General features: G+C 36.4%; 1 protein-coding gene across 7 annotated transcripts in view; it reads right to left on the minus strand.

Moving 5' to 3' along the window:
• The window catches only part of dlg1 (MAGUK family member discs large 1), a 775,373-nt gene that overhangs the window by 288,906 nt on the left and 461,036 nt on the right, over positions 1 to 25,431 (minus strand). Inside the window, exon 1 of one of the 7 annotated variants that reach the window (XM_074136769.1) lies at positions 4,693 to 5,163. The exons of 4 other annotated variants lie outside the window; for them this stretch is intronic. The gene's annotated coding sequence lies outside the window, so the exon portion shown is untranslated. Of the gene's footprint in view, positions 1 to 3,017; positions 3,177 to 4,692; positions 5,164 to 25,431 lie in introns of those variants that run through there. 2 more of the 7 variants (XM_074136772.1, XM_074136771.1) reach the window with 2 other exon arrangements.

Raw genomic sequence — 25,431 nt, forward strand, 5'->3', positions numbered from 1 at the left:
ACACGTACTGAATGAGAAGATGCAATATCTACACAGACCAATATCTGGCCGGGAGCCAAGCAGTCTAAACTAAGGGGATCTTTAGCAAATAATGCAGACTGACAAACAAACAAGAAATAGGATTTGTTTAATCAATTTAAATCGATTAACAATTCCATCTATAGGAGGGAGGTACACAATTACTCTGGTAGAGTAAGTTTTCACTTTCTAATCTTCATTTAGGTTTTTCTGTTTTCCCGAAGAAAATTTCACCATTAATAGAATGTGCACCAATCAAAAAGGTTATAATAAGGTCAACCAAACCGGAAATGATTGATGAACTACGAAGAAGAAATCTCGCGAGATTTCTTTCCATTTAGAAAACAGAAATATTCACATTTGCGACCAATAAATTGGGTTAACTTGAGTTAAAGTACAAAGATATTCATGAAGTTAAACCACGAAGTTAATTTTTACACGTAAAGGAGAATTCAGCAAAATTTAGCCACGTAAAGTAAAGTAATCGCCTATTTTACTGGCGGGGCTTAACGTCCAACTACCAAATTAAATGTTGTGAACGGAGGCGACTAGCAAACGTACTTCACTGTAAATTTCTCATATTAAACATTAAATAAAATCCAAGACATAGACCGAGAGAATCGAACCCACTAAACCAACAATACATCTTAGCATTGCGGGTCTAGCCTATAACCGCCTAACATACTTTACTGTAAATTTCTCATATTAACCATTAAATAAAATCCAAGGCCTAAGACCGGGAATCGAACCCAGTACCACAATGCATATTAGCTTCGCAGGTCTCGCCTCTAACCGCTCGGCTACCGTGGTGCCCGGAAAGTGTACTCGTAGTAGAGCGTGAGACTAGCAAGTGAAAGCCTGGACTTGCAAAGGGGAAGAAGACTTGATATACGAGGGCTCTCAAGAGGATGTTGCAATCCCTTTGGCTGTTATGTTTCCAATGTCATTGGAATACAGACTGAACCATTATACTGAACTTTATACCAAAATGTTTCCAATGAGACTGAACAGACTGAAATGGCACTTTGGGTGGCAAACCCACCCAGCCAGCCCCTTCCAGATCTGCTTCCCGTCGGCAGGCACACGATCTGCGCTCTTCCTTGGGAACAGGCCATGCCTCTTTATTCCAATAATAATAATTTCATATTGAGTTAGCCGAGATTGCAAGAGAAAGAATAATATTAAATAGCTCCTTTCCAATGTGCTCTATTTCTGTGTAATGTCTTGAATTAATTCATCGAATGCCATTAACACTGTGGAGGCGGAGACTAGACTTCCTGCCCCCGCAATGCAAGAATTCAGCGTTTGTGTTTGTGTGTGTATGTTTATTCAAAGGTGTTTAGAACATCAAACAGTGTTCTCTAAACTGACAACGGCCGGCCAACTTATTTACTCGAATAAACAGACAAATAGAATCTGGATAGTCTCTGTTAGTTCCAGAAATAACTGCAAGAGCGGGCTACTTTTGTTTTTGCTGATTCATCCTTTTTGGTGACATCCATACTCTGGAAGAAAATGGTTGCGAGATATACGAGTATGTGGTCATTTTCAATTATCTTTTTCAAAATTATTTATTTCTTTATTTATTTTATCTATTTATTTGTAAAACTGATCCGTTACGCTTCAATTGAATAAAAAAAGTTAAGCAATCGCTTTTTCTTTTCTTTTTTTAAGGCGTGGCTTAATCTCGCAATTACCAATCAGATTTGGTGGGCGGGGACGGAAGCACATAAGTGACTATGAACATTTTTTCCTAACAAACAAAGCTACACGCTGGATTCCAACTGGGATAACTCACTTACAAAACCACGCTTCATAACCATTACACCTACACCGGCCCACCCCTTTTCAATTTTATAATATCCCCAAGATTGCCCAACCTTGCTAATATTTCTAATTTCTAATTACTAATTTTAATCACGCAATTGATTCTCATTTTATTACTAGTCAGATGGTAGATTGGTACTTTATACCGAAATCCTCGTAGTGAAGCCCTCTCAAAAATCAAGAAAATCGTCGGGAAAATGTTTCCAATGAGACTGTACAGACTGAAATGGAACTTTGGGAGGGGGAAAACCCAGCCTCCCTCTTCCCGATCTGTTTCCCGTCTGCAGGCACACGATCTACGCTCTCCCTAAAATGTGAAAGTTTAGGAAATTATGTGAAAATCAACTTGATAATGAAGCATCAAGCGCCAAGTCCATATTTTGACTTTGTAGCAAAGTAAGACCCTGGAAAGTAGATTAGACAGCAAACAGAGTGGCTATAAGCCAAAACCACTGTGGGCTAAAAGCTCTATAATGGTTGCCTAAAGTGCCAAAACATAGGTAGGACATCTGTGAAAATATTTCATAGTGTATATGGTGACGAGCTGGACTTTGCCTGTGGGTACGCTAAGCCCTAACAGTTGCACAGATCAACTACAAGTTCTAATGTGTATTGTATTAGTGCACAGTAATGCAGTACTGTGCCTGAGACTCCCAGACTGTCAGGAACTTGGCAGTCAAAGTCCCTTCTCCGAAATTAGAGGAAATGAAGGGATTTTCGTTTTTTTTTCCTTTCTTTACAGTTGGATCCACCATTATCTTGGGCAAATACACTGAGGCATCATCTTCAGGCATCTGAGTTCCTTCCTTAGAAGGACTTGTCCATCAAAGACGTCTTCAACTTTAAAAAAAAGAAACATTTTTTTCCAAGGAAGTCTTTAAACAAGGCAGTTCTGGGACAGAGGTTGTGGAGGAATTGCCATTGATAGGCCATTTCTAAGTAAGGACAAGGACTTCATTTGCGTTATGTTGACCAAAGTTTCAAATATCCCTGAAAGTGCAGCATCAACGTAAAGTGCCGTTCTCAGTTTTTTCTCGATTTACCCTAAAACTTGTCCTATTCGGCTTGAAACTCAATATTTACAAGAAATGCTATAAAAGTGGTTCGACTTAATAAAGAAAAAAATATATATTTACAAATGTTTCATAATCCAAAGAAAATTTACTACTTACAACTGTAAGAATTTGTGTAAGAGTAAGAAGTCGTACGAGAGTTTTTCATGTTACCGTATCGATTTAATTGAAACTTACAAGTATCGTTTCACACAGAAAAGAAAAAGATAGAATGGAAACATTGGGTCCAACTATCGATCTGCACCTAGCTCTACTCTGCTCCAACCCGCCTTCCTCACACCTGGTAGTTACAGGTGTAATTTATTACTTAAAAGGAAATTAAACCAAGGATAAAGGGCAAGCACTGCCTGTTTTAGCAGACTGTCGGCGGATAATCTATATACGTATTTTTATCGACAAATTTATTATTGTTTATTGTTATTAATGTTAATGTTCATGAACGTGGGAGAGGGGAAGTAGCTGCTCTCGAAGCGTGACGAAACGGCGGCTACATTTTACGGGTGCTAGCTTACTAAATTTGGAACCAAAGTCAGGATGGGGGGTCTTATAAGCGCGTAAGTTGGTCATCCTATTCTCGGATCATGCAGGAAGTTTGTGGCGGTTGTTGGTTGCAGTCACTTGCACCTACCGACTTTTTCCGAAAATAAGCTCTAGTTAAAATAATGTGAAAAATATAATTCGTTAAAAAGTGCTGTTGTAAACTGTTGAATTTAGTAGGTATCTCTAGCTGCCCTAATATTCCCAGGCAGGAATGACTGGCTACCTCCAGACACTTGACATTGCAATAAACAAACCATTTCAAGGATCATTTGCGGATGAAAATCAATGAATATATTGAAAACAGAATGGTGAGAAATCAACGAGGTAATTTTGTAAAGCCAGGCTTACAAGAGAAGTTGTGAATTGGGTAAAAAATTCATTGGGGACAAAATAACTGACAGTTGTGTATCCAATGCACTACAAACAGGCGGACTTAGACAAGAAGTATTCATTTAACGATAGCTATATTGCAAGACATGAGAGATTCGGACCAATGACCGAACACAGGAAATGGATTTTTGGGAGGAAAATCAGAATAGAATTCAAAATTTGATAATTTATGACGATGTTCTTCCAGAAGAAGATGACATCACTGTAATTGGATAAATTTAAATTTCTGTATATAAATAATATATTAAACAAAAAATATAAATCTACTTATTGTACTTGAAGCCCTCCCCCCCGAAAATAAGACCTAGGCACGTATTTTGGACCTAAAAAGAAAGTAAGACAATGTCTTATTTTCGGAAAAATACGGTAAGACACTTTTTTGGGGGGCTGTTTTTAGGCTGGAAAGGAAGTTACTTAGAAGCCCAGTCTGCGATCAAGGAACTAGCTGATCATGTCCATAAAAGGCACATCACGTGCCATTGGGACCGCTCAGTAAACAGGACGCGAATGCTTCATGTTCCTCTTTTTTTTTCTTTTTTTTTGTAAAGGCCAGGAAACATCTTTCCACAAAGTTACCCCACTGTAGGGGTAGGTCACGGTACCTTGAAAGTGGTGAGCACATAACCCTGCATGTTTTACCCGCACAAAACTACGACAAAAGGAAAAGTCGTGTGAGTTGTTTTGGTTAGAAAAAAAAAGAAGAAAATTGGAAGAACCCAAACTTTAAAAGTGCTGAAAAAACGAACAATACAAAAATGATAAAAAGTGATAATGATCGCCATAAAAAAAAATACCCTATTCACAGACATACAAACAAATGAACACAAAAAATAACTGAACTCACAAACATACAAAATTTGTTGATTTGAAAGAAAAACACAAAACACAAAACAATAGACGCACGTGTTTTCATTTTATACCCTGTTTTTTTTAAATGTTTTTAGAAAAATAATAATTTCATCTTTTTGTTATCTTCTCAAAATGAATTGTTACCACTTTTGAGACTTTTTACTTATTTACACACTGTTCACGTTTTCACTGAATATTTTTGGGGGGATAGGGGAAGAATTATTTACTTTTCTATTTATCTCTTGAGAGAAATGAAAAAAACACTATAAAGAACTAAAACTCAAAACTTATAATTAATTAACTAAGTAACAATAAACACAAATATTAATTAATGAAACTGAAACCGTAAAAAAAGTAACAATAATTTGATGATATTTTGTGTGGGAAAACAATAAAACAAAAAAATCTTTTCCACAAAATACTAAACGACTAACAACTTTCAAGAAAGGTGGAACACTGAACTCGCTCGAAGGTTTGTGTTGGTACTGCACACTAATATCCGGACCATACTTACACACAGTAGTACAGACACTACTACCGAACTTACACACACGAAACAAGCAAGTAGTAGAGTGGAAGGAACAGCCAATTGGAGTGGCAGGAGTGGGAGAAGGGAAAAGACGGTTACCATGGCGTCAACAACTCGCACCAATACTATACACTGACTCACACTGTAGTATAGTACGCTCTCTCTATTGCACACTCTTGGAGTGAGTGTGTGTGTGCGAGAGAGTGAGAGGGATACAGTGGCAAAAAAAGAGGGGAGAACTTGTCAACCATTACATCAACATCATAATCTGTATATTACAACAAGCACATCAACACAAAAACAACAACACATTTTCTTTCTACACTAGATTTATAAATCACATGTCTAACCACCCCCTCCCTCTCTATCCACCTACTTCACCCAAATCAATGTTATTTACCCAAAAAAAAGAAGCAAAAACAAAATTCCTCCACTAATCTATAATAAATCATCTGACCTTAATTTTTATTAAAAAATCAGCTGTTTTAATTTTAATTGAAATCATCTGTTCTTATTTAATAAATCAGCTGTTCTTATTATTTGCTTACCCGCCGATATCTCAATTAGTAAATTAAACTAGTACTTTTTTTTTTAAAAAGAGAGAGATTTCATTATTTTTAACTCTAGGAACAGTTTGTCTTATAAAAAGGGATCTCTCTAGAGCAGCGGTTCCCAATCTTTTTTTTTTATTAGTGTACCCCTTCACCTGATTGTTTCCTTAGTGTGTACCCCTAACTTATATATATATATATAAATAAAAAAAATAAATAATCGTATTCTTAATTTTACGTATTTTAACTTTAAATTAACACCAAAACAATCTAAATATAATGTGTCTTGTAAAGAACATGTACATATGATATGTTCCTATTAAAAAAATCATCTATGAATAGGTAAACATTTCAAACCAATAACTATTGCAGGGGTCGTAAATAGAAACAGCAAAGCGTTAATAAAGAAGAAGTAAATTATATGCGGGCCATGTGTAATATTAGTCAAAACTAAAGCAACATTTTTTCGAATTTTTACATTTTCAAGAAATCATTTAATAATTTTTGATCTATAAATACGAGGGTCGTTTGAAAAGTCCGTGCAAAGTCAGAGAGATAGCACCACTGGCGCGTATCGAGGTTATGTTTAGTTAGTAGCATCTCTTGGAAGAACACACACCAAGTTTCAGCCAGATCGGTCTATTTCTTTGTGTTTGGCATTCGTTTGAATCGAGGAAGTCGAGTGATTTTCAAAAAAATGGACGAAAAAGAATTTCGTGTGTTGATTAAACACTACTTTATGAAAGGCAAAACGCCTCAGGAGACTAAAGAGAAGCTTGATAAACATTATGGTGACTCTACACCTTCGATTAGAACAGTTTATAAGTGGTTTCAAAATTTTCGGAGAGGCCATTTGGGCACAAGTGACGCTGAACGTTCTGGACGCCCTGTTGAGGTTACTACTCCAGAAATCATTGATAAAATCCATGATATGGTGATGGATGACAGAAGAGTGAAGGTACGTGAGATTGCTAGTGCTGTGGGCATCTCGAATGAACGGGTACATAATATTTTGCATCAACATTTGGACGATGACAAAGCTATCCGCAAGATGGGTGCCGCGATTGCTCACGCTTGACCAAAAAACGAAATCGTGTGAAGTGTTGCAAGGACGGTTTGCAGCTGTTCCAGAAGAATCCGCAGGACTTTAAGCGTCGTTTCGTCACTGTGGATGAAACATGGATACATCACTACACTCCTGAGACCAAAGAACAATCTAAACAATGGGTTACCAAGGGGGAATCTGCGCCAAAAAAAGGCGAAGACAGTTCCTTCGGCCGGAAAGATTATGGCGACTGTCTTTTGGGATTCGCAAGGAATAATCCTCATCGACTATCTGGAAAAGGGTAAAACTATTACAGGTGCATATTATTCATCGTTATTGGACCGTTTGAAAACCGAGCTGCAAGAAAAACGCCCACGATTGGCCCACAAAAAAGTCCTTTTCCATCACGACAACGCACCAGCTCACACCTCAGCAGTTGTGGTCGCAAAATTAATGGAAATAGGGTTCCAACTCGTTTCACATCCCCCCCTATTCTCCAGACTTGGCTCCCTCGGACTACTATTTGTTCCCCAATATGAAGAAATGGCTGGCGGGAAAAAGATTTTATTCAAACGAGGAGGTGATTTGCAGAAACGAATGGCTATTTTTCAGACTTGGATAAATCCTATTATTCGGAAGGGATCAACAAACTAGAGCAGCGTTGGACGAAGTGTATAAGCCTAAAAGAAGACTATGTTGAAAAATAAAAAAGGTTTACCCCAAAAAATTAAGTAGTTTTTATTTTTGCACGGACTTTTCAAACGACCCTCGTATATTTACTTTTTTAAAAAAATACTGTAGTATCGAATGAGTTCTTAATTCTTGTCAATTTATATGTTATTCAGTTTTATTATAATAATTTTGTAATTAAGTTGTAGGAATTATTTATTATATAATTTTTTTCTCATTAATAATAAATCTGTATAATTTTTATATCTTCCGCCATAATAACTTTTTTTTTTGCGTCACCCTAAACAATCTTACCCCAGGTTGGGAACCGCTGCTCTAGAGGTAATTTACATTTTACAATATTATTTTAAATATTTTTAAAAAAATAATAATTTAAGTCGCTTCAACTTCTAAAGTTCTCGGCGATCGGAGCTTTTTTTTTTCAGTGTACTGCCGGCCCACGGACAGTGTTCTCTTACCTTTAGTCGAAAGAGGTCCCCCTATATCTCATCTAGCTTCGTTGAAAATTAAGGATTTCAAGATTGTGCGAGGAATCGGTCAAATAAACCGCAACTCGTCTTTTTGCCAACGTTTCGACAAATATATTGCCTTCTTCATGGATCCTGAATATTACAGATACAAAAAATACAAATAATTTAGAGAATCAGTAACAACAGAAAATCAGTAATATAAAAATAAATATAAATAATATAAAATACAATAAATTCTTTATAATTTATGCGGGTTGGTTGAGTTAACAATTATTGTCATTACCAAAATTCCCGTGTAAGACCCGCTATATCTGTATATATGTATATACCTGCTGTCCAGTTCTGGCTCTTAGTTTTCTGTAACTCAACCAACCCGGCATGGCCACGTAAGTTTTCAATAATTATAAAGAGTTTATTGTATTTTATTTATTTATATTTATTTTTATATTACTGATTTTCTATGTTACAGACTCTCTAAATTGTTTGTATTTTTGTGTATTTGTAATATACAGGCCCCATGAAGAAGGCAATATATTTGTCGAAACTTTGGCAAAAAAGATGAGTTATTTTTTATTTGGACCGATTCCTCGCCAATCTTGAAATCCTTAGTTTAATAATTTACGGTCACGAAACCCAGATATTCACACCTTGAAAATAGTCTGGTGGAAAACTCCATTTTCTAAGAAGAAAAAAAACAAAAAAAAACGAAGCATTTTCCTAAAGAAAATCACATTCAATAAAGAATAATTTTTCTTTAAAATTATGTTTTTCTAAACTTTTTGCTACAGCTTAGTGAAAAGCTCTAGCGAGAATTGACAGGAAATAATTAACCTATATAGTTAATATTATATTTCAAAAAATATAATTTTATACTATATATATTTCGTGTCTGAAAATTAGGTTACTTATTTAAAAGGTTATAAACAAAATTACGCAAAAGCTATAACTGGCATGCGTCACGCAATATTAGTGTACTACGTACGTAGAGGGCGTTATTTTGCTTTTATAAATAACTCGAGATCGTAAAGTTATTTAGAAAAAAAAAATGTTGTTAATGATTATTATTATTTGAGAGGGGTGCCCCTAAGGACCCTAGTTCACGCAATCCCTGGACAGAAATCCTACCCCTACTGAAACTATTCTCCAAACCTCTCTCCTTTTAAACCTCACCCTGAGGTTACCCTAAAACGGATATTGCGTCACCATACTCTTCAATTTCACAATGTTGACCCTCTGCCTTCTGAATTATCTTAAGGTTAATCAATTCTTTTCTGGTCCATTTTTTGAGAAATTTCCAGCGGATCCTTATACCTAACTTTTTTTATATCAGCTTACAAGGAAGTGAAAGCGAGAAATGCATGTTCAAGCTTTTAGCAAAGCGTTGGCGTCGTTCCGTCGCCTTGCATGATATCACCTTTAAATGGAATTTACTGCGCCAAAGACCATCACTTCCCGTTCTAAATAATCATTACGCTAGAACTTACAACTTCTGAATTTCCTGTTTGGTTTTCGATCGATTTAATTTCACCCGGTTTCACACACGCAACCCTGGGCTCTACTAAGTCATGGAATCCAGCAGAGTTCTCTTTAACAAACAAAAAAACTTTCAGCCCTGGAATACATTTTGGAGAAAATGTTCCTTTATTCTTTAAATAAATAAATAATTTACAGGACTTGGATTGTTTATTTACGGGAATGTTGGCGCCACTGGGTGGGTTTGAGCCAAGAGTCTGTTTCAAGATGGTTTAATGAACCTCAATCCCCCCTCCCCCTCCATTAGCTATTTATAACTAGAGATGAAGTTTTGACACTTTTACTTTAATAAGTTATAAGATTAGATAAAAGTGTTTTGTCACCTACAGATAAATCTTCTTTTGAATTTTACAAAAATGATCTACTTAAAAAATATTCACGATGATTTGGCATTTCTAGAGTTCATCCTCTTCTAAACAACGACCTCTCACCGGAAATGTCCGGGATGAGGTCTCCTGGGAAAACTTTTTAGCTTCAAATCTATCAGCCAAAAATACTTCTTACTAAAATCACTTTTTTTAAAGTTTTTTTTTTCTTTAACTATGGATAATAATTGCACTTATGTAGTCCTAAAACTTGTGTCCGAAAGTTTACCGAAGGAAACTTGCCTCTAAAGTGCCACTTCCGGTTAGGTACCAGCCTAACGCTTGGATAAATATTAAGGATGGTTGGATCCCTGAATAGTATCCGGTTTCGGACTTTCTACCACCATCAGAGTATTCCTCTTGCCATTAAGTTTCCGTCACACGTTACACTTGTTGACTGAGTGAGGGAGGTTACATACTGTTATACATAGTGTTATATTCAAAAAGCTGAATGTATCGTAAACATTTTTATAAAAATAATGTAATAAAATTTTTGTACAAATCTGTACACAAAAAACGGAAGTTGTGATTACTAATTCAGTAAGAGGAAACAGTAAGATGAAATTAAATGAAGGCACGATTAAAGATGCTAAGATCACCGTTCCAATCAACGATGGCTCTACATTCAAGTGAAATCGATGGCTGACATTTAAATATTCAGCTAAAAATCGATTTAGCTAGATAATTCTTTCATTTATGAAGCAATTTTGTCATGCTAATAATTTATTGAGAGATTTTTGCAGGAGATGAGCAATTACATTTGATTTATTATTGATTTGGCACACACACACACACACACACAAAAAAACAAAAAACAAATCAGCTGAATGAAGCTGTAAATAAGCAAGCTAATGTACCAGGTTCATGGTACTGCACCCAATAAAAAATTAGCAAAATTTTGCCTAGTTAGCGTCAGTTCCGTTTGTTACCGGAAATAATACATACACAGTTAAATAACAACAGTTGCGGTTGAAAGGTGTAAAATGTTAAAACCCATCTAATCAAGGTCGAACTGTGTATGTGGTGTGGGTACTGTGTGAAGAACCCAGGCTTCACTTCGCTTATCTTTACACTTAATTTACCCTTTGAACGTAACCCACAACCCACCACAGGGAGCGTAGAAGGGGTGAATTCATATAAACGTGTTCACACTCAACCAAACCAACCGCCATTGCAACACTCACTGAGTTTAGCCTTTAGATCTGAACACGACTTGAGCTAGAAACATTCTATGATTTATGGGTTCAAATTTCCTGCAATTGTAGCTCCCATAAATGGGTCATCTATTACATTTATTAGCCGTCTCTAGCCTAGAAACACTATGAATTGTATCTGCTTTTTCCAATTTACAATAAAATCGTTATTTCGATCTCAAATAGCTATTTATTCTATTCTCGGGGACCCATTTTTTTTTTTTTTTATTGGATGCTTAAAATAAACGTAAATATTATTTGTAAACGCTCATACGTCATACTCCCACCACAAAGGCGCCACGGTAGCCGAGACGGTTAGAGGCAAGACCTGCAAAGCTAAGATGTATTGTTGGTTTAGTGGGTTCGATTCCCCTGGTCTAGGCCTTGCATTTTATTTAATGCTTAATATGAGAAATTTACAGTTAAGTATGTTTGCTAATCGCCTCCGTTCAAGACACCTAATTGGTAGTTGGACGTGAAGCCCCGCCTGAAAAAATAGCCAATAACATTACTTTACTTACTTTTACCCCCACCACAATTTATGTAATTATAATTGTATTGCAACAATTTTGTACTTAATAAACAACAAAACCATTCTAGGATGTCCATGAGTGGCTTAAAGCTTCAGAAATCTCGAAAAACTATTCCCACTTCCGGTGACGTGATACTTTTTTCCAACTTTAAAAATTTAGGTTAGACATTTCATAAATATTAGACAAGAATTTTTCTTAACGTTCAGTTTCAAGAGGAAATGTGTCGAAGAAAATCTAAAAAATCAACAGGTCCGCCAAAATCTTAGAAAACTTGGGGGGGGGGAATGAATCGATTCAGCCATTAAAGAGACTTCCGGATGAGCGACATTTTAACAGAAATCATGAAGTATGCGCCCTCATAACTTGGTCTCAGTCCTGTAAGGATCGCAATATTCCCTTTTTAGAGGGAGGGGGAGTAATGGGAAGTAAAAAATACCGGGAAAATGTCCTAAAAATAATTTTAACCCAAAACAAAAGGAAGAAATTACGGCACTAGTTCCCCAGGTCTTACAAAACATACCCGCCCACAGGCGCAAGTGAGCTAAAGTGTGGAATGGAGCGTCTATTAGAGGAGCAAATTGGATGGCGGCCAAATTCTTCCATTCGCTAAACAATTACCCACAGGCACGCTATGGACCATTTCTATTCTTTCTTTGGGCGTACCATTTCTATTCATGTTTTTATCTCTTTTTCCACTTCAATAGAAACAAATAAGTAAGTTCTAAAGAACATAATGTGCTTTTATTACCTTTAGTTTTTATAAAAATAAGCTCTAAGTACTTTAAGAGAGTATAATGTCTGATGATCTAAGCTTCAAGACTAAATTTAACACTTGGAAATCATCGATAGAATTAGAAAATACATCAGTATACGGTAGCCGAGCGGTTAAGATACTAGACCCGCAAAGCTAAGATGTATTGTTGGTTTAGTAGGTTCGATTCCCCCGGTCTAGGGCCTTGGATTTTATTTAATGGTTAATATGAGAAATTTATAGTAAAGTATGTTAGGTGGTTATAGACTAGACCCGCAACACTAAGATGTATTGTTGGTTTGGTGGGTTCGATTCCCCCGGTCTAGGCCTTGGATTTTTATTTAATGGTTAATATGAGAAATTTATAGTAAAGTATGTTAGGCGGTTATAGGCTAGACCCGCAAAGCTAAGATGTATTGTTGGTTTGGTGGGTTCGATTCCCCCGGTCTAGGCCTTGGATTTTTATTTAATGGTTAATATGAGAAATTTATAGTAAAGTATGTTAGGCGGTTATAGGCTAGACCCGCAAAGCTAAGATGTATTGTTGGTTTAGTGGGTTCGATTCCCCTGGTCTACGCCTTGTATTTTATTTAATGGTTAATAAAAGAAGTATACAGTAAAGTATGTTTGCTAGTCGCCTCCGTCCACGACACCTAATTAGGTAGTAGGACGTAAAGCCCGCCTGAAGAAGTAATAACTATAAAGTTGTAACTACAGCAAAAAAGGAGGTTTTTGTGCTAAGTTCCAGGTCATGAAGGTGGGTTCCCACGAAAAAACAAGGTACCCTCTGATATCCAATCCTGGAATAATAAATAGCTTTCAAGCATGCCAAAGACAGAAAACCTGAAGGTTCTAATCTCAATTACTCTTCAGACCCAGATGATACTTCGAGGAACGAGCAAAAACCTCACAGACCCTCTACCTATTCCTCCATTGGAAGAGGGTACAATTTTTTATTATTATCTAACTTGTACGCTGCGTTCTTCAGCTCCCAATATTCCAGAACTAGGATAGCTCCAGAATAATGTCACCCACAACTGGCATGGAAGAACTTTGTTGAAATTCCCTCCAAAATGACAAGGCTTCAAAAAATAAAACTAAATAGAAACTGTTCAATGCTTTAAAGATTACATCATTAACTTCATCTATTTTTAAATTCTGTTTTTCAGCATTCATGACCGAATTTGGAACTTTCAACCATCTTTTAAAAATTTGAATAATCACTAGATTTGTGTAGGGGATGCTGGAATTCCACCATATGTCAAAATAAAAATAAAAAAATATAAAAACGTACGATCTCAAAGGACCTCGAATAAAGAGTCAGATGATGTAACAGGTAGCACTATAACACAAATCTTAGTTTTCAATCTCTGAAGATGGAATTGTAATATGAAGCTGGCCAATGGGAAGCGTGTAAACAGTGATATTGTCCAGTTTCGCTGGTCCAGCCATGTGTTCAACTTCAAAGACTTTGAAAGCAGATGAATCTCTGTCGAAAGCAAGGCGAAAGACTATCATCAATCTAACAATCTGGATTCATGCATCTATATTTAACCTGTCTGCGGGGGCGTGTGGGGATGAAATGTCTAAAAAAGAAAACAAACTTATTAATCACAAAAGAATTTGATGCCACAATAATGGGGGATGGATTAAGTCTTGAACACCGTCACAAGATAAAAACAGTATCGCAAATAGAAAAAGGACGAAACAATTAACCAAGAGAAGGTTGCAAAATGTTGTGACGTCACAATACTATTCTTTTTTTTTGTAACGCATGCGCATTAGGAGGCCCATTTTGTTTTTTGGATAGAGGGCGATATTTGGATATTTACAGAATTACAGTTAAACCATTCTGTAACGGATATTGTAAAACATCGACATCTGAGCTAATATTTTGGATGTTCATGATGTCACGGCATATCAAAAAGGGATGCAGAAGAAAGAAGCGTTCCTGTCCATTGAGGGATAAGGGATTTTTACACCTATAACTAAGCAGGGCAGAACTTACGACCTTCTAAGTCTACGGAAGGCAAAAGTTGCTTTGTTTTGCCTAAATTGCTTGGGAATCCCCTTGGTGTTGGCACATCGTCTAGCAAAACTATGCCAAACTTTAAACCAATCTTTCTCAAACTAAAACCAAAATTACTTTCACTTCCACTGCCGTCCGACGAACGAAGTTATAATCATAGAGATCTTCCAAATTGAAAACCCCCCCTTTTAAGGTTTCCTGTGTCTTGTAGCATCACTTTTCCAGTTTTTTTTTGGATTTCCTCCAAAGACTTCTAGGATTTTCCTTAATCTCACTGCACTAATTGCTCATACGTAGATCGATAACTTCCGCATGAATCATTTTTCCAAGAAAATTTGAAAAAAGGGCACTTCCTGTAGAAAGGATAGGCTTAAAGGAAAGCTTAAGTGATACCGGTATTGTAGACTGTAGATTAGAAGGGCGTTCCACCAAAAAGGGAAGGAACGCAGGCAAATCTAAAATACCCATTGTTCCCCGCCCATCCCTCATCTCATGAGAGATTCCGGGGCTTTAAACCAACAGGACACTAGGGAGCAAGACGACTCAATCGCACTAAATAAACCTAGAAAGTTCTAGTAAAGATTACCAGATGCCACAATCTCCGGTAGGGATCTCCACCGTTTCCGATGTTAAAATGCCACCGGTATAGTATTAATAAGAATCAAATGTGAGGCTGAATTACTAAATTTGAAATAAAATCAGCTGGCCGGGAATGGCACTTCGCCGAACAGGTTTCCTCACAAACAGCTCCTACAATTTTATTTGATTACCAAAAAACATGAATCTAAAACTTTGCCTGGAAGCTTAAAGGATCTTGAGGGCAAAGGTGACTCCTTCTAAAGGAATAAGGATTAAATATCACTCAAGCGCTGGGATTCCTGAGACAATGCGTGAGTTCCAACTAAGCTGCAGGCAGAATCCTTTTCCTCGTCATCATGCCAGATTTCTTAGTTCTTCCTCTTTGATGTCCCCCCTCTCTTGAAATTGCGCTTCAACCAGGAAGTGAATAATTCACTTTGCAAACAAATGTACAAGTTTTTATGTGTGCCCCATTATTTGCTGGTGGAGCAATGCGTTTTTGTAAGTTTGATGTAATCGCTATAGATCAGGGGTCTCCAAACTTTTTACACAGGGGACCAGTTCACTGTCCCTCAGACCTTTGGAGGGCCGAACTATAAAACAAACTGTTTTAAAGTAAAAAAAAACAAAAAAAAACGGGAACAAATACAATATTATTAAAATAAAGAACAAGTAAATTTAAATCACCAAACTGCCAAGTATTTCTGTGGGAACTATGGACCTGCTTTTGGCTAATGAGATGGTCCAATGTCCGGTTTAGTTATAGTGCTTTGCCTTTCTTCCTACTTGTGGCTGTTATTTTCGGAGCCGTGACGCGTGCGTCCCGCGTCACCGGAAGTAATACTGTACATGAGCGACGCCGCGCTTTGTGGCACTGCACTCATATAAGAGTGCTCCTCTCATTGTCCACCGATGAAAGAGATGCCCCTTCCGGAAGTGCGGCTGGAGCCGGATAAATGCCCTCAGGGGGCCGCATGTGGCCCGCGGGCCGTAGTTTGGGGACCCCTGCTATAGATTCTCGAATGAAAGCGAATTGGGAGAGGAAATTGAAAAATAAGTAAGTAGTGAAAACTAGTCATTTAACTCTAACCCGACGATCATATTGGCGAGTGGTTTTTGCTACTCTGATCCAACTTTAAACATGACTTACCTTTCGTACTTAATTTTATTTCATTGCATCTCACTTTATTCGCTATCTTTTTTCACAGCTGATTAAATTCAATTTTAATTTTTACTTTATTATTTTGTCCACCCGAAGATTACGAGTAGTTCTGAACAGGATGTGACGGGGCCGTGTGTAATGGCGGGAGAGAGAGCGATGATGCTTGTTGAAGTAATGGATCAATATGTATGACGTCATTTATTTTATATATGTATATTCTTCACACCAGTGGACATCGTTAGTGTTCAGAGCACTCTAGCGGCAGAAATGGCAAATAGAGATGGTAGCCGTTAGTGACACAGCAATGCTACTAGATCGCTGTAGTGCTAGCGAAAACATCGTTTCCAATTTTAGTTCGGCAATCTGGGGGATCTGATTGTTCCAACTAGAATCAGTCACGATTTCTCAAGATATCTTAATAGCTACACGATTTGTTTTTTATAAATATTTTATTTTAATATCTATATTTTGAAAAGCGTGTGTAAACAGTAAGTAATCGCCTATTTTTTCAGGTGGGGCTTAACGTCCAACTACCAAATTAGGGGTCTTGGACGGAGGCGACTTGCAAACATACTTTACTGTAAATTTCTTTTATTAACCATTAAATAAAATCCAACGGCCAAGACCGGGAATCGAACCCAGTACCACAATACATATTAGCTTCGCAGGTCTCGCGTGTGCGAACAGAATAACTGATCAAGAATAAAACACAGAATACTCATATTTCTGAATAAAACAGGGGTCCCCGGAAGTGTTTCACCAATTTCTATTTTGCAGTTTAAATCAACGAACAGGACCACTTCATAAAAATATTTTTTTTTTTCAAATTTTCTCCTGTAAACCCATTCTGATCCCTTTGGTCAAGTCACCTTTCATCCTAGATAACCGCGCCCAGGCGTCGCGATTTCTTTAGTCAAGCGACGAGAGAGCAATTAGCTCAGCCATTGAGAGCTGCATAGCTTCTCCTGGTCCCCCCCCCCCCCCCCGGGAAAGAGCATGCGCATGCACATCAGGAGTCAAGAGCGTGGCTTTGTAAGTGGGAGATCCCCAGTTCGAATCCAGCGTATGACTACTTTTTATTTGTTAGAAAAAATTGTTTATACCAAAGTATGAGCTTGCGCCCCCTCCCGTCCACGACATCTAATTGTGGTTGAACGTTAAGCCTCGCCTGAAAAAAACAGGCGATTACTTTACTTTGCTGATACAATTACAAATATACGTTTTAGGGCAGTGCTAAAGAGATCAAAGTAGGATAGACTTAACCCCTGAAATACGACTACACAAGTATTACATTATTTTTGAAAGTTTGAGTGCCTGGAATGGCAAATCTTAAATAGATTAGGAAGCGGAAATACCTCAAGATTACGAATACGTCAAAAGATAACAAAATATAAAAATAAAATAATCAGAATAAAGGACCTTTAAACAAGTGAAGCTTGAAAAAGCTTAAACTAATTTCTGCGCAACTCAAACTAAAGAGTTCATAAAAACATTACATAGGCGCAGGAAAACCTCGTATCTTAAAGAAAACAAAAACGAAGCAAAAAAGTGGGGGAAACCTAATAAAGGAGTACGGCCTACATGGTGGGAAAACTGGATGAAAAGTGAAAACCCAGGAAAAGGGTACTTTTTTGTTTAGCAAGGAAGTGGATTTTCACGAAAACACATTATCTTGTCACTTTGAACCCCTTTTTACAAGAGAAGTATTTTTTTCTTGTTGGCATCTTGCTTTGGGGTCTTACACTGGTTATTTCCGCCCACGTAAGTAATTTCACAAAAAGAAGATACAATCTCTAAATTGACCTGTGGGTAATTGTCAACCCTTTATTCCAATCTCCTTTTATTCCAGAACAACTTCTAGAGAACTTCGCGGAAAAGTGTGGCTTTTACCTCGAATTCATGTCAAAAAAAAAGAAAAGTGGAGTGAATACTTTTTCGAAAAGAAGATTTACGTAGAGCCGGAAACCCTAATCGAAATATAAAAAAAACTGTGACTGTGTCATGGACACGGCCGTGTGTTGTACGTGAATACCTTTACGTAACGGGTTATATTTTTTATATAAAATATTTCTATTTATGTATTTAGGATGAAATCAAGGGAACAAATCGACGATCGAACACAATCTATGCCTATACAGTCCGTTGTCGATGTAGAAGCGATTTCCATCATCCACTTGCATAATTTCAACCGCCCCAGCTGCACTGATGTACTGATACCGTCGTTGATTCGCTCGGCCGCATTCATTCTTTTACGTTCCCGGCACAGCTTGACTCGGTCATATGGTGTTTTATTATTACCATTCGACTGTTCTTGAGAAGGCCTTTCCAACCGTGTACGATCTCTCTGTATTTGGTTTTGGCTTTTCGACGCGTATAGGCCGACATTATATATTTTTTTGATAATATTTTTTTATTCTAACACTGTCATATTTTACATTATATATACACTCGATAGATTGTGACGATCGCTGACGATTAAAACTTAAACGAACATCGTAGCTTCTCCGAAGTTATACTAATTGCAAATCTCGATACACAGCAAAATGGCGGCGCTTCCCCCTCCACCGTGCGCGATGCGTCACAGTCCTTGCTTATCGTAATGAATTCTTTGATCCTTTAGCTATGTAGTGGTCTAATTTAATTTTGGATGTAGACGATAGATTCGTAGAACTATTATGCCAAACTGTATTCTTCGATTTTGTTATCATTAGGTTTTTTGGATTGCCTCCATATGATAGCAAATTTAAAGACGTATTCACGTCAAAATTCTCTCCATTAAGATGGTCTTTAAGATTTGCTCTTAGACCATTTTTTTTTTTTTAATTTATTTTCAGGATTTAGAGGACAATAAAAAAAAAATAGAAGGGATATTTCTGGTAAAAAGTTCGATAAGGAAACCTTAGACATGGCCGTAATACTGTCCTAGTAAAGAGAAAGGTAATAAATGAATTGAAATTGCGGCCTGTAGGTTAGGTTAGGTTAGGTTGGGTTAGGTTAGGTGAGGTTAGGTTAGGTTAGGTTAGGTTAGGTTGGGTTGGATTAGGTTAGGTTAGGTTGGGTTAGGTTAGGTTAGGTGAGGTGAGGTTAGGTTAGGTTGGGTTAGGTTAGGTTAGGTTGGGTTAGGTTAGGTTAGGTTAGGTTAGGTTAGGTTAGGTGAGGTGAGGTTAGGTTAGGTTGGGTTAGGTTAGGTTAGGTTAGGTTGGGTTAGGTTAGGTGAGGTTAGGTAAGGTTAGGTTAGGTTAGGTTAGGTGAGGTTAGGTAAGGTTAGGTGAGGTTAGGTTAGGTTAGGTTAGGTTAGGTTAGGCTAGGTTAGGTTAGGTTCTTGGTCAGCTGTTTGTAAAGGAGAGAATAGAAGTAGGTTACCTAGACTGTTATACTGAAAGCGTCCACAGTGAGTAGACTGTGCCCAATTTGTTTATATGCTATGTCTATGTATCAATACTTGAAGAGTGGGGATGAAAACAAAACAAAATAAAATAATAATAGCAAAAAAATAAAAAAATATAGGAAATAATTGAAAACAACTATTCTCAAACTGTTCATTTATTTGTCCACATCATTCTTAACATTTTTTTATTTTTTTTTTTGGAAATACTGCCATGTGCCAAACTGTTTTAGTCACGATCGGTTTTCCGCTTGTTACTTTTCTTCTTTCTCGGAATTACCTGCAATTTTAATTTCACCGTTACTTTATTTTTTTTACTGTATTATTATTATTTTTTCATTTATTATTAATTTCTATTTAAAATTTACCAAAAAATTAAATTAAAAAACCACAAACTCACTCCAAAAAATTAAAATTCAATTCAATAAAAAAAAAGAAGAAAAACAACTAATAAAAACAAACACACGCGTTTTCTATTTTCTTTTTAATTAACTTTCATAACTTATTTTACCATTTCAAGTTATTCTCGTGAAAACTCTTTCTTTTTTGACCTTGAAAAAAAAATAAATAATTTTTCTTTCATGATTATTTAAAAGCGGACAGCTGGCACACAGCGTTAAAAATGAATTAGTGTTCTTTTTTTAAACGAAGTTTTTTTTAATTCTGTATTTAATTACTACAAAAAAAAAGCCTCATTCCATCAAATTTTTTTTTAATTTTGTTAACATTAAAATGATTAATAACAAAAAAATTGGTTAATTTTCTACATCATTAATACATTAATAAAGGGTATTCAACTAAAATAAATAAATAATTAAATAAAATTAGTATTGATACATAAACTTCAAGAGACATAAGTATGTCTAGAATGTTCTAAAAATGTTTTTAGAAAAATCTTTTATTGAAATTTGCAACTGCAACGATTGTTGCAACAAGCAAATGTGATGTAATATAATGTCCTGAATGAAGATTGGAGAAGGCGACCCAGTGGTGACACTCCATTAACGTGAACAGATGCACTATACTTACGGTGACCATTATTTTTGTATCAAAAAACAGGACAAGGAGCAAAAAAAAACCTATAAAAAATATTAATAGGTTTATTAAGGGGTTATAGGCAGTCAGAAATTTGAAAAAATCGATTTTTTTTATATTAAAGTATAGTATCTCAGGACTGTTGTCCTAAAATTTCAAGTCGATCCGAGCAAAATTGTAAGAGTGAAAATGGACGGGAATCGAATTACCATCGCTGAGCACAGAGCGCAACTTGCTACGCGGGAGGCAAGAATCCTACGCAGACAGCATAAATCGGAAAACTTGGACATTTTGGAAGACATGGAGGACTTATTTTATGGGCCTGGAATCGATGACACTGTCTAAGTTGAAAAAAAAAAAGATTATCCAGGTTTTATTCGCAAACCTTTAACCGCTGAAAACTTTAAAAGCGTTTTTCTCCAAAACTACGTTTTCAAAGTCGGTGGACACGATATCTCAAAATCTACTGCACCGATCTTTTTGAAATTTTACGTATTTCTTTTACACATATTAAAATCGTACTTGGACGAAGGATTTTTTTTTCAATGAATAGAACTTGTTTTACAAACATAAAGTGGTCAATTTTTTTTAGTGAAAATCGCGAATCAAACTTTAAAGTTGTCCCAAAAATTAAGAATTCAATTTTTTTCTAAATCCTTCGGTCAAGTACGAGATAAAGTCATCTACTAACGAAATCTTTTCGAAATTTTGATTTCAGATGATCCAGTCTCGCTTCGCTCGCTCGTGCGAATATTATAAAAATATTTTCTGTAAAACTTTAATAAGCTTATTTAAATTTATTTTATTTAAATAATTAAAAAACGAATATTAACAAAATAAAATAAAAATTGAAAGGAATATAGAAATAAAAATAATATTTTAATAAATAATTAGATATTCTTAATTATAACAGGTAAAAAGGTTATATAGTTACCTTATAGAAATTTAAAATGGATTCTAGTGATTCCTGTTTAGTTTTTTTTTAGTTAATAACCCTAATGGTTGCAGAAAAAATATAATAATTAACTCGAGTGTAAAGTATTTTCCTCACACTCGGCAATTTGCACTTGCACTCGCCTCGCTTCGCTCGCTCGTGCGTGCAAACCCTGCCTCGTGTGAGGAAAAGTACTACTTTCCACACTTGTTAAATAAATAACTATTGTTTTGTAGGTTGAGTTTCGAACGTTTGTCTCAATTAGACTGGTGAGAAAATTTGTAGCGATGGTTAGTTTTTAGTTTCTTGTCTTTTCAGTCCAGTATGGGGGATTCCATGTCAACCGTTTGCTTCTAGGTATAGTCCAAAGAAAACCCTTAAAGACACTAACCGGGACAAGCATTTTCCTTCTCGTTGTTCCTCCTATTTCCCGAACGTCTAAAGGCGCTTAAAGTGTGCAAACGCAGGAAGTGTCAGCAAAGAACTTGGACAACCCACAATGACGCCCTCACAATTTTTTTGTCAATAAATAATTTATTAACGATTTAAAATAAATTCTATGAAAACACGCGGGACTGGGAAAATATTGCCTTAATTTCCCGGGTTGCCTTCCAACCTCCCGCAATAAATCTGCTGACGTAATTTATCAACTTACCTTCAAACTCGCCTATTTCTTGCCAAGGGTTGGAAATAAGTTCAACAGAGATAGAGAGAGAGAGAGAGGGGGTAGATGGAAATGTCTAAAGTGTGCGCGGTGAATATTAAGTTGATCAACTTAAATAAGTCCTTTAATCAAGTAAGCAACTTTTCGCTAGCAGTCCGTCAGTCAGTCAATTCTAATTCACTTTACACTAGCGACTAGCCAATTAAACTGTAAGTTAGATACTAGTACACGAAAACGTGATTTCACTTGAAAAATGAAAATCATGTAACAAAGGAAAATATTCCCAATTATCCGGCAGACAGGAGTGAATCCCAAATAAGGAAAAATCTGTTATGACAACTCACAAGACTTCCACTTGCACCAATTTCTGTAATTAAATCTGCTCGAAACTTAAAAATTTCTACTAACAATGTTAGTTGACAAACAGGAACACTAAAATGCAAGGATATACTGGAAACATGACATTTCCGCTCTTCTAGCACCACACTGTTAACAGTATTTCCTCCAAAAGAAAAGTTCCAAAAACCAAAGTAATAGGCCTAGCAAAGTGATGTCCAAGGCAAAGAAATCCTATGGCTAATTGATTTTAGGTAATCGCAGGAAACTCTAAAAAGGTTATTCAATGCGTTTCACAAAGAAAAGACGGAATTTCCGGTTTTTGATATTCATAAATATTATCTCCCCTCTCCAAGTACGACACTTGATATGTCTTCTGACAAAGATATTATGTTCAATCTGCACATTGAACATAAGATTTTTAGAAATTCATTGTTAAGATTTTCCGAAACAATAAAACAGGAACATCTGGTCCAGCTAAGTGGCGACGGAAAACTGCCCCCAATTAATTCTCGAGAAGACACAGAGTGAGCAGCATCCATTAATACGAAATCTTTCTACAAGAAAAAAATATATAAAACCGGAAAAAGAAATAAGAAAAAATAACAATGAGTGATTTATTCTCTCTAATTATTAAAGCTGGAGAGGCTGTAAAGTAAAAGGAAAATGGGATATCTAATAACTAAAGAAAGGGAAAAGGCCCGGGAAAACAGACCGAGAAAAGCTACAGTTTTCTTTAGAAAGAGACAATAAGTTTTATATACAAAAAAAGAAAAAAGAAAACCAAGAAATATCGACTTTTCTTTTGCTTTTCCTCCCAGAGGGAGCATTGTAAACTGGAAAATTTAGAAAAATGACCTGTCTTTGGGGGTTCCTTTTTCCTTCATTATTTATTAATTTCTTCTAAAATGTTAACTTCCGCTGGAGCAGAATCTGTGTGAGCTGTTTACTAATGAACTTATTTGGGTTATTTTCTTTTAAGTCTCAATAGGATGAAAAAAATAAATGCCATTTTCAGTCATGCTACACTTTATTATGCCGAGCTTTCGACCCCTAGGGACTAGGTCATCTTCAGGGACAATTTACAAAGTTTACAATGTTTTTACATCATTTACATTGGTTGGTGTGTCTTCTGTCTTGTCATGGGGAAGCTCGGCATAATAAAGTTTATAATGACTGAAAATGGCATTAATTTTTCATCCTACTGAAAGTATGATTCAGTCACCAAAAATAATGAACAGTAAGAGTCATTGAACAGACAAGACAGAAGACACACCAACCAATGATGTACTCGTAAAACATTGTATACTTTGTAAATTGGCCATGAAGATGGACCTAGTCCCTGGGTCGAAAACTCGGCCTAATAAAGTTTAGCATGACTGAAAATGGCATTAATTTTTCATCCTATTCAAACTATGATACAGTCACCAAAAATAATGAACAGTAATTCTTTAAAGTCATGTATTCCTCTTTTAATACAATTGAATCACAAATCGGGAATATAATTTCATTAACATACGTTGGCCACAATATTGACCAACAATTACGACTGCTACAGCAAACCCTGTTAAAGATGCACCACTACTCCACTGGGGCATTGATGCAGGCAATCTTGCAAGGCAGTTCCCTTAGAACCAGCCGGAAAAAAAAACAATTCTCCAGGAGAAATGATACAAATAGGAAGTCTAGCGTGTTAAAACAGGAAAGATCTGGAGATACTACTCACAAGAGTTTTTCTTACTTCAATTTACGGAAAGAAATCTTCTGGAAAACTACTTTATATGAAAAGAAAATTTGGTAAAAAGGTACAAAGTACCCAAACCCTGGAAATCGGTACTTGCACCGGACCGAGCTATACAAGAATTGTCTTACACACTAACTATGAAGAAGTGGACGAACTAGACTTTAGGACAAGAAATTGGGGAGTCGCCGGTTAACCAGGTGAACAGTTGAAGCAGTCATTTTGTGCGGCATTAAAGTGGAATTGTGTGGTCCAGAGAATGGTTGGAAGAGATAAGAGGTGAAATCCTCAGACAAGTATCCCTTGGGATAGTTTAACTAACAGCCAGGGCGGTCAGAGTCGTGTTACCCAGGCTCTGGAATAAGAGGAAGATATTCTCCCTAGTAACTGGGTGCATAAATGCGTTTCAAATATTACAATAGGAGCAACCAAGCGCTGCAGAGATGATTAGAACGGAGAAAAACAGTGACCCAAGGTAATCTCCTCTGAGCAACAGAGTCAAATGGAGATCTACTTCAAACATGGACTGTTTACTTTATTTGTTCGAAGAACATGAACACAGAAGAAAAAAAATGGCTGAAACAATCTGTAAGTCTCGCATCTCTTACCTTTTATAAGAGGTCATATTATCTTAAGGTCAAATTTTCGACGTAGTCTTGAGTTTTCTCCCTCTAAAAAATCCCATGAGTCCAAAAAAAAAAAAACTTCGTTTGGGCACATTTAAAACCAAATAACTCAATAAACTGAATCTCTCTAACCCACCTGAGTAAATGACGGAAATGAAGCGATAAAATCCAACATATCCAGGAAATAGAGTATGATTCCCCTTTCCCTCCGCTTAATTGAGTTTTCTCATAAAAATACCCAAAGATTTTGGAGACTGCGAAAGAATTAGCGGATATCGATTTTTTTTTTTTAAATAAGATTTATCGTAAGTCAAAGTATCGATAGAAAGCTCGACTTGAAAAGCTTTATTAGGACTTTTTCTACGCGAAGCATCCTTTAACAGTTCCGGGCGATTTTTGTTAATGAACATTTAATTTTAGCGTATTAACAAAGGCGAAATTCGTTACGTAAAGAGATTTAGAGTGCTCGTCTTATATTCTTCCTCTTCTTCCCCTGGCTCTACGGTCCTCGAAGGACCTTGGCCTCCTCTAACACCTTTTCCCACTCCTCTCTCCTTCAAGTCCTCACTCCCAGACTCCTAAC

Source organism: Rhodnius prolixus, unplaced genomic scaffold, assembly GCF_049639745.1.
Source record: "Rhodnius prolixus isolate KJV_2025 unplaced genomic scaffold, Rpr scaffold_5, whole genome shotgun sequence".
Taxonomy (NCBI): domain Eukaryota; kingdom Metazoa; phylum Arthropoda; class Insecta; order Hemiptera; family Reduviidae; genus Rhodnius; species Rhodnius prolixus.